Genomic DNA, 11,561 nt, shown 5'->3' on the forward strand with positions numbered 1-11,561 from the left:
AACTAAAAACTGTCTTGTACTATCATCAAATCATTTTCCTATTTCACGACACCGATTCGTCAATTTTTCCATTTTTCGTGACGTTCTAACAGCAGGAATGTGTTGAAGGAGACAGTTCGTCCTAGCAGCTGAGAATGAAGTCTGAGAAAACACCAGCAGTGGTGTGAAGAAGCCTGGGAAAGGCATCTGCACCCATTCATCTCGGAGGGTAGGGGAAAAATCTCGAAAAGAAGATGAGTCACGCTTCAGAAATGAGCCTCTGACTAAAAAGAAAGTCGTTGAGTACATAAGCAGGAAGAACACTGTCAATTTTTCTCAACCCTGCCCCCACCCCCCTCCAAAAACCTACCAACTCATCTCTTGTCTCTGACTTATCTATTACTCACTGATTTCCCTGTAACGTAGTCAGTATTCTTTCCCCTGGTCCCGAGGTAACCTGATGTGTGTAAGCTGACATCGTCCATCTCAAGCACTGTCTTAACCTACGGACTCATGATAACTAGGATTAAGCAAAATGGAATGAATCCTAGGATACTTGATGTCCTTCTTTTCCCCTAAATATAGCAATAATCCAGTAAGCAGGATTGATAAGCATTTATAAATCACTTAGAAATGCTAGCAGAGCCTGCCACCCATGGGTAAACAAGAATAGATGACTCAAACCAATTTCAAACATCTGGATTCAATTCTTGAGATAGAGATCTCAGATAGAATTTTCTAGGGAGAAGGCTTTGAAGTTTAAGATTTCTGGTCATCTTCAGAAATCTGAAATTTTGAAACCCACCTTCCCCCTCCAGCCCCTCCCCTCCTAACTCCCCCCCCCACCACACACACACACACACACACACACACACACACACACACACACACGCACCATGATTCATGTTGAGATCTACTGTCTGGTTACTAGATGAAGACTGGCTCACAGTGCTCTTGGTCTCTTTCCTGATCTCCAAGTTGGAACATTATTGTCACCCAATGTGCAGGAAACTCCTTGCAGAAATGGTGAGATTGGTAAGCGGCGTGCTATCAGCTATGTGAAAGTTCCGCACAGACTTTTCGCAGCTCTGGCAGTGATGACTTTCTGTCAGCAACTACTTGTGAGGGTTTCTACTTTTAGTGTGAATTTGTTCCTGGAACAAAGCTTCCCCCAATGTGTAGTAGGTTAGGTCAGAGGCAAACCATTTGTAAGAACTGATTATCCAGAGTATCTGGTTAAGTGGAATTGAACCCCTTTTAGAAATATGAACTTTCTCCCCATAACTTTAGCCAACAGAACTTCTATACATACTAAATAACCTCTCAACAATAGGCCCTACCTTTGACATTTAATAAGAAATCATTTTACATAGGGATCTTATTTCTGGGGGTACCCTACCTTGCCCACCTGGAAGCTTGTGAATGGCATTTTCTACTTTCAATTCAGCTATGTTTCACATATCTCCAGAACTAAGGGTATTGCTCCCTGGTCCAGTAGACTTAGCTATTGGTGGACATAATCTAAAAGGCACCATAAATGATTTTCCTAATTTGGGAAAGAAGGGAGGTACTATCAGATGCTCCCCCCATGAATACTAGAATGGTTGCATAGAACATTCTTCCTTCACTGCCACCTACTCTCATTGTTACATGTCTTCTTGTCCTGGCTATAAACATTCAACCTCCTGATTATATGATGCTTTCAAATAATGTGTAGTACAAAGTATAGAACACTGTCTGATACCAATAACATTCTCAATGAATATTTGTGGCAGAGATCATTTTGATCAGCCTAGACATTCCCACTTCTTCGTAGCATACCTTACAGTGAAGGTGACTGTGTTAGACAGGGTGCTCTAGAGAAACAAACTCAGGATATATTATGTAATATGTATATTATGAAGAAATAAACAGCTAATTAGTCCACAGAGCAGTACAGAGGGCTCAGTTCAACTCACTTCCATGAGACAGTTAATATACTGGCAGTCCTTCAATTCACAAGGGCTGCTGGGTGCAAGTCAAGGAAGCAGAGCTGAGTCTTCTGTAGAGCAATACAGGCAGTCCGGCCACAGGCAGCAAACAGCAGGGCTGGTCACCAACAGTCAGCCAGATGACAGGGTCCAACAGTCCCCAGCTCAAGTGATATATACACTAGCAGTGCGGGAAAGGAACCTCAAACTAGAGCCACATGATCCACAGGCTGGGTGTCCCACAGGCAGTGTAGCTCACAAGTTGAGGCAGTGAACTAGCTAAGGCAGCCACACACTGCTCCAATCACCAGAGAGCAAGAGAAAGAGAGGCGGGGCTCTCTGAGTCATTTATCTCTTTGTCCTTCAATTAAACTACAGCCTTATTAATCCCACATGTGTTTATTGGCCAGGTTGGCACTATAAACCTACCATCGCAGTGACCATGCCACTTAGTTGAATGTAATAGGGTATAAACAGAATGGACATATATCACTTCCAGGATTGCTCTCCTCATATCTTTCCTCACCTGCCCAATAGATGTCTATACTAAGGGTGGCACTGAAGATGGGAGCTCTGTCAGTCTTGGTTTGGAAACACAAGTGGGGCATAAGTCCATGCCTAACTCCATCTTTAGCTGCTCGTGTGAAAATTAAACTGATCATGGGAGACACCAAAATTTGTGGGGTTATTACATGACTAACTTACTGGTAGTACAGTGAGCTACACACTGAACTGCTAATCACAAGATCGGCAGTTAGAACCCACCTGGAGCTCCATGGGAGAACAAGGGCTATCTACTCCATTAAATATTTAAGGCTTCAGAGACTCAAGGGGGCAGTTCTACACTGTCCTATCAGGTCACTATAAATCAGAATTGACTCAATGGCAGTGAGGTTGGGCTTACCTTAAATAGCACAGTAGCACCCAAGGATCTGGCAGATTCAATACTGTTTACCTCTGCTTCTTATACTATAGAGAACCTTAACAGGGCAGGAGGCTGAGGAAATTGATTCCCTCATACTTGATCCATTCAAATAGGTATGCTAAGAATTTAGCATAGGCTAAGAATTCAGACTCCAGTAAGTCTATAAACAGGATGCAAAAATGTGAGCTAAAACTTTATCTCATTTCAAAATCACCAGGTAGTTGTTGATATAAGACTCTCCAGAGACTGCACCCAGTGCTATGAAAATGAGATTTTGAGTCAGCTCCAGATGCAAACTACCAGCACTGTGACTCTGTAACACACACATGCGCAACTCCATTCTGAACTGTAATACACTCAACCTCCCTTCTCAGAAATTATATTCTTGACTGTGGCATATGACTCTAATTACTCTGAATCACATCACAATTAAATGTACCAAGGAAACTAATTCAAGGGAATCCTATTATGAAACCTGCTGGAAAGGAAAGAACAAGGTGAGCATTTATCCTTATTTGTATCATACTTTTCATGGAGTAGGTCACTATATTAGTTGCTACTATACTAGTATGTAGGATGGTATGGTTCAAAACCAGGAAAGGTATGTGTCAAGGATGTATCCTCTCACCATATTATTCATTCTATACACTGTGCAAATCACCAGAGAAGCAAGATTATATGAGCAAGAATGCTGTGTCAGGACTGGAAGAAGCCGTATTAATAACCTGCAATTTGCAGATGACACAATCTTGCTTGCTGAAAGTGAGGAGGACTTGAAGCACTTGGTGATGAAGATCAAGGATTACAGCCTTCAGTATGGATGACAACTCAATGTAAAGACAATCAAAATCCTCACAACTTGTTCAATCAGTAACATGATCAATGGAGGAAAAAGTTGAAGTTGTCAACGATTTTGTCTTGCTTGGATCCACTATCAATCCTCATGGAAGCAGCAGTGAAGAGATCAAAAGATACACTGCATTGAGTAAATCTGCTTCACAAGAGCTCTTTAGAGTATTGAAAAGCAAGGATGTTACTTTGATGACTAAGGTGCACCTGACCCACGCCATGATATTTTCCATCGCCTCATAAGCTTGTGAAAGTTGGGCATTGAATAAGGAAGGACAGAGAAGAATCAGTGCGTTTGAATTGTGGTGCTGGAGAACAATATGTACCATGGACTGCCAAAAGGACAAACAAATCTGTCTTGGAAGAAGTAAGGGTAAAATGTTCCTTAAAGGCAAGGCTGGTGAGACTTCGTTTTACGTAGTTTAGATCTATTGTCAGGAAAGACCAGTCCTTGGAGAAGGACATCATGCTTGGTAAAGTGGAGGGGCAGTGAAAAAGAGGAAGGCCCTCAAGGAATTGGATTGACACTGTGGCTGCAACAATGGGCTCAAGAATAAGAGAGATTGTGAGGCTGGCCCAGGACCATGCAGTGCTTTGTTGTGTTGTCATAGCGTTGCCATAGGTCGGAACCAACTCAAGGGCACCTAACATTAGCAATATGATTAATATAATATGCAAGTAAAATTTTGCTAAAGATCATTCAACAACAGTTGCAGCAGTTCATCAGTAGGGAGCTGCCAGAAATTCAGGCCTGATTCACAAGTGGACGTGGAATATGAGATTTCATTGCTGATATCAGATGAAAGCAGAGAATACCAGAAATATGCTGGACTTGTGTTTTATTGATTATGCAAAGACATTTGACTGTGTGAATCATCACAAACAATAAACAGCCTGGAGAAGAATGAGAGTTCCAGAACACTTCATTATGTTCTTGCATAACTTGTGCATGAATCACAAAGCAGTTGTTTGGAAAGAATAAAGGAATATTTCATGGTTTTCCATCAGGAAAAGATTGATGTCTGCCTCACTTGCAGCAAGCAAGGTCATGTCATCTGCATGTGGCAAGTTGTTTATAAGCCATCCTCCAAACCTGATATTGCATTCTTCTTCACACGATGATGTGCTCAGAATGCAGATTGTAAGTATGTTGAGAAGACACCTCCCTCATGCACACCGTTGCTGATTTTAAGGCATTCCATATTCCCTTGTTTTATTCACACCACTTCCTCTTGATCCATGTACAGGTTCTCCATGAATACAATTCAGTGTTCTTGTATTCCCATTCTTCTCAAGGCTATCCGTAGTTTGTTATGATCCACACAGTCAAATGTCTTGTGATAGTCAATAAAAGACAAGTAAACAGCTTTCTGATATTTTCTGTTTTCAACCAAGATCCATCTGACATCAGTAATGATATCCCATGTTCCATGTTCTCTTCTGAAGCTGGCCTTAACATGTGGCAGCTCCTGTCAATGTGCTGCTGCAACTGTGGTTGCATGATCTTCAGCAAAATTGTACTTGCATGCCATATCAACCATATTTTCTATAATTTAAGCATTCGGTTGGGTCACCTTTCTTTGGAATGGGTACCAGTATGGCTCTCTTCCAGAACTTTGGCTCAAGCTCCCCTTTGAAATATTCTGCTGAGCCATTTGACTTGCTCATTTCCTTCCTTCATGTCTTTTTCTTTCTTCTTGTATGATGTTCCTGATGCCATCCTCCAGGTCAAGAGAAAATAGCAACAACAACAACAAACATAACAGATGGATCTTGGGAAATGGCAGTGGATTATTATAAATTCAAAACATTAAGACTCAAATTGCAGCTGCTGTTTCAAACGTGGTTTTATTATTTGGATTGACTTTAATATTATTATTATTAGGAAATGATACCTTTCATAATTTCTCATTCCAATATGCAATTTTTAATAATCTCAATACTTTTTTCTCAATTCTGGTTTCAAAGGATCATCAAGAGCGATTAGATTTCAACTGCCAAGGGCAATTGAGTATATATACCTTCACCATTCTACACAAGATGTGTATTACCTCTCTAGCACTATATTTTATATACAGGGACATTAATCAACTTTGCCTTCCACAAAATTTCACCTGAATTCATTACATAGATAACATTATGGTGATTGGAAATAGTTAAGAAGAATTATCAATGACTCTAGATTATTGGCAAAACACCTGTGTGCTAGAGGAAAACTCTGGGCACTTTTAATCTCAATAACCTTGGTAGGGATCTAGTGTTGTGGGCCATATCAAGCTATTCCTACTAATGTGAAAGGTAAGCTGTGGCATCTGACCCCTTCAACAATCAAAAATAAGGCACAGTACCTAGTGGGTTTCTTTGTATTTATAAGGTAGCAGAGCCCTCATTTGAGCTTGCTACTCCAACCTAGCAACCAAATGACTTGAAAATATAGTTTTGAGTAGGGTTCAGAACAAAAGTAGAATATTCAATAGGTTTAGGCTGCTAAAGAGCCATTCTGCCACTTATGGGCCTAAATAATTTGGGGCCACTTATGGGCCTTATAATTTTGTAGCAAAGCTCTGCCAGTCCCTGCAGATGCCTACTCTTTTTTAAAGAAACCGCCTTTGGCTTGTTATTGGGCCTTAACAGAGAAAGAAGACCTAACCATGGGCCACTAAGTCAGCACAGGGCCTGATATACCCATCATGGAAAGAGTGTGTCCTGACTCACAGAATCATAAAGTTGTACTCGCACAGTAGCACTCTATTAGTATAAGAGGGTGTACCCCCAAAAAATCAGAAAGAGAGCATCCAGCAGTTTGCTCTGAGTTAGTACATCCAGTGGCACTACCTGGGAAAGTTCTCACTGGTCACAGTGAATGTTTTCATTAAAGCAGTTTCACTTCCTTTTTGTAACGGCCAATTTAAGAGAACAGAGTGCAGCTGTGGTATTTTGCTTCGTTTAGGGAAAAATGCCACAGAAACTGTTGTGATGCTGAACATAGCTTACAAGGACAGCACAAACTCAGTGTTTGAGTGGTTTTCTTGTTTCCAAAAAGGTGAAATGTCGATTGATGACAAACCTCATTCTGGACATCCATCAACTTCCCGAAAGGATGAAAATGTCGACAAAATTCATGCACTTGTGCTCAAAGCCTGACAAGGGACCATAAAAGAGGTGGGGAAGTTACCTGGACTATTTTGGAGCTGAGCTCGGTTCAGCAAATTTTATAGAAGATTTGGGAATGAGACGGGTGGCTGTGAAATGTGTGCCTCAGGTTCTGACTGACCAGGGAAAAGATTGTTGAGAGGAAACATGTTGTGCTTTGAAAGAACAGCTCCAAAGCGACCCAGACATTTTTTTCCAAGGTCATTACTGGTGATGAGACATAGTGATATTCTTACGACCCTGAAAGCAAACATCAATCAAGCCAGTGGAAGATGTCGTTGTCTTATCATATCCCCAAAAGTCATCAAATGAAATCAAAGATCAAGATGATGCTCATTTGTGTTTTGATGTGAGGGGGATAGTGCATTTGGAGTTCGTTCCACCAGGTCAGACTGTTAAGCTTTCTATTTAGAGGTTCTGAAAAGATTGTGTAACAGTGTGAGACAAAAAAGGCCTGCTTTGTGGTAGACGGGGGACTGGTTTTGCCACCATGACAATGCACTTGCTCATGCAGCCGTCTCAGTTTTCCAGTTTTTGGCAACTCCGTCCAGAACCAAAAAAAAAACCAGTATGTCTCTCTTGCTCCATGGACCTCACTCACCTGACCTAGCTCTGGGTGATTTCTTTTTGTTTCCCCAAATAAAGAGGGACATGAAAGGACAGCAATTTGATGACTTAGAAGAGGTGAGGGAAAAAACAAGCATGGTGTTGTCAACCATCCATACAGATGAGTTTGAAAAATGTTTCCAAGAATGGAATTGCAGATTTGACCAATGTATTAAATGAAATGGAGAGTATTTTGAAGGTAATAAAGTTGTTTTGTAAAAAAATTAAATACGTGGCTTTGAAAAAAAAATCCAGTTTTTTTGGAGGGGAGGTCACCCCCTTGTAAATTGGCTCAAATGCCTATGATTTCCACCCCTCTCACCTCACTTTCCTTCTTCTACTCTTCATCTATGGCCCCATGTGGAGTTGCTTATGATCAGCTAACTGAGGAAGGGAAAACCCATGCTTGGCTTACGGTAGTTCTTTATAATATACAGATGACTTTCAAAATTTGACAGTAGCAGTACTACAACCCCATTGTGGCACCTCCCTGAAGGGCAGTGGTGAAGGTAAAGCCTACCAATGGGCATGGATTTGAGCAGTACACCTGGTTGTTCATTTTGCTTGGGAGGGGAAATGACCATATGTGTGACTCTGTATTTACATATGAGCTGTGTTCCATGGTTAGCTCGGTGGACAGGCACTTGAAATGAGCATGATTAGAAAATCGATGTTAGGAAGTTTGGAGAAAGGGTGTAGATAGACTTTTCTGACTGGGTGAAAAGAGTGAAGGTATTTGGGTTCCATGTGAATGCTTACCCAAAGGTTATCTTGGCACAGAGCATTTTCACTACCTAGAACTTAGGGTGACACATGCTGTGGAAACCAGTCACCCTCATTCCCTAGCCACTCTTCTCATTACCAATGAGGTCCTGAGCAAAATGACCAGGAATTGTGGGTGGATACTTGATTACTGCCAACGACTCAGTCTGCCAGAAGCAGGGCCCAAGCGAGTCTTCCATATGGGACTAATCCTCAAAGAGATCAAGTAGTAACTAGGTGGCAGGTTGAGTAGCTTAGGCTGCTTCCATCATAGAAAGGGCATCATTTTCTCCTTATAAAATGATTTAAAAATATGAAAATAATAATAATAATTTGTAATGTATCAAGGGACCATGAGGGGCTCATACAACTCTTATCACAATCCATACATGCATCAATTGTGTAAAGCACATTTGTTCATTTTCCACCAACCACTGTTTCCCTTCCCCCATGGTTTTCTGTTGCCTGAACTGTCATTCAAGTAAATGGAAACTATAGCGTCCCAGTTTGGGCATGATTAATGATGGCCCAGACGCACCAGGAAAAGAACATGTATTAGTCTGGGAACTTTAGAGAAACAAATCCACAGAAATTCATGTATAAGAGAGAGTTTTTCATAAAGGTTAATTGCGCATCAAGAAAACATCCCAACCCACTGCTGCCAAAGCCCAAAAGTCCAACATTAACCCATTAACCCATATGTCCAACACCAATCCACAAAGTCCTCCTCCATCTTGCAAAACAGAGGCAATGATGCTGACTGCAGGAGGAAAGCTGAGTCAGTGAATGTGTAAACATCTCTGCACTGGCAGGGGTCTCCACTTGGCTGCTCTAGCAGCCAGGGCTGCTTCGGGGTAGGTCCATGTGGCTTCTCCTCAGGGATGTCTTGCAGGAAGTGAGCCTTGCCAGCTGAAGCAGGGAACTGGCTAAGGCAGCTGCACCCTGGTGCGACCATCACAAAGCAAGAGACCCGGGAACTAGAAAGAAGAGGCTCACGGAGCCATTTTATCCCTCCACCCTTCAATTAATCCCACATGTGTTTATTGGCCAGGTTGGCACAATAAACTAACTCAGAACCACAACCAGCTGAGGTGCTTGCTGAGTACACAAGAATGCAGACTGGGTGGTGAAGAAACTAAAACAACAACGATGACAGCAAACAAATGTAAAAGCCAAAAATCACTGTCAGTGAGTTAGGCCCAAATAGAACCGTCCCTGTGGGTTTCCGAGTCTGTGGATCTTTAAGAAAGCAGAAAGCCTCAACTTTCTTCTGTGGAGTGACTTGTATGTTAAATCCCTGACCTTACAGTGACCAGTCCGCTGTCTAGCCCATTATGCCTCCAGATAGAGCTAAACACCAACTAAATCCATGAATATTTGCAGAAATGAAGACTGTAATTTTTATAAGAATAGCCTCAGTATATGCATGTGTCAAATATTTTTGTTCAGTTATAAGATATAAGATGTAAGTGGGGTTAGTGCATTTTTGGCTGTACATATATTACATGTATCATGTTAGGCGCAGATATGACATTTACATACTTCATTTAGACATTATGCATGGCTTAATGTTATGGTATAGGTGCCCAGTTGAGAGGGGAGCACTGTGACAGGTAAGATTTTGTTTCATTTTGGTTGGGCCTGGATTCTTGGTGGTTTGGCAGTTAACACCTTGTGATTCCTTAACTTGACCTAATTTAGGTTAGTCACAACCAGTCAATTGGAAGTCTCCATAGTGGGATAAGATTAAGGTGTGACTCAATACTTTGACTCAGGTTATAGCCAGGATGCAATTAATTGCCTCAGAAGTGTGGCCTGCTTCCACTTTAAATGAATTTTATGATAAAAATTGTTTCTCTGTTTTGCTTTGTGCTGAGTCTGAATGATACATCTGGTTCATCAGTCGAGTACTTCGCTCTTGAGACATCAAGATACCTTATTACATATCTCTCCTCGAAATTGTCATTGGCCTTCCATCTGTCCTGCCAATATGAGATTCATCAACTCTGCAGCTACAAAACTGAGCTTCTGACCTTGAATTTATTTTCCTCTGCACCTATCCGCTTGCTGGCCATCAGGCTCCACAGCTCTGAGAGTCAGGAGAAACTTCTAGCCTTATACCTATCTCATAAATTGAACACTGTCTGGGCGTGGACTTACCCACTTCTACAACCATGTGAGTCATTTTCTTGACAGTAATATTGCTCAATATATACTTAAATACTAGTCTTAGGTATGCATTACAACTCAATGTAAAAAAAAAAATCTTCATAACTAGACCAATGAGTAAAATCATGATCCAACGAGAAAAGAATAGAGGTGTCAAGAATACCACCTTGCTTGGCTCCACAACCAGTGGAAGCAGCAATGAAACAACCAAGTGATGTGTTGCATTAGGCAAATCTGCTGCAAGAGATTTCCTAAAAGTGCTGAAGAGCAAGGATGTTACTTTGAAGACTAAGGTGTGCTGGACCCAAGCCATGATATTTTCAATTGACTCATGCATGTGAAAATTTGGCACTGAATAAATAAGACCTATCTAAGAAAAACTGACACCTTTGAACTATGATGTTGGTGAAGAATATTCATCAAGAATATTAGATTGCCAAAATAACAAGCAAATCTCTTTAGGAAGAAGTACAGCCAGAATCCTCCTTAGAGGTAAGAATGGTGAGACACAGCCTTACATTCTTTGGCTATGTTGTCAACAGAGCCCAGTTCCTGGAGAAGGAAATCGAGCTGGGTCAAGTGGTGGGTCGGTGAAAAGGAGGAAGACCTTCAATAAGATGGCTTGACACAGCTGCTGCAAAAATGACTCAAATATAAGAAAAGTTGCGAGGATGTCGCAGGGCTAGGGGATGTTTGGTTCTGTTGCACACAGGGTCGCTGTGAGCGAGAACCAACATGGCAGCCCTTAACAAGAACAGCAACCTACTTATTTATCTGTCTCACTGGTTTAGCTTCTTTAGAGAACCCAAACTTAGATATCAGCTCTATCTAGGTTAAGCAAATCCACAGAGACAGGCGATGGGGATGAATGGAACAGACAATCAATTAATGGGCACAGTTTAAGGGGTGATAAGATGTTGAATGCCAGAGAGTTATAGTGGTGGCACAATATTGTGAATATACCAACTACTATTGAAATATATATTTTAATATGTTAAATTGTAGGTGAATCTCAATTAAAATACAGACACCACTGGTCCTGTAGGGCTCATCCGCCCTGGATTCCCTGGATTTTCAGTTCCTATCTGTACCAGTGTACATCCTCTGGTCTAGCCAGACTTGCAAGGTCGAATTCGAGTCATGGTAGT

The sequence above is a fragment of the Echinops telfairi genome, unplaced genomic scaffold (genome assembly GCF_000313985.2).
Source record: "Echinops telfairi isolate 266 unplaced genomic scaffold, ASM31398v2 ScPeMD7_5868;HRSCAF=6743_1, whole genome shotgun sequence".
NCBI classification, from domain to species: domain Eukaryota; kingdom Metazoa; phylum Chordata; class Mammalia; order Afrosoricida; family Tenrecidae; genus Echinops; species Echinops telfairi.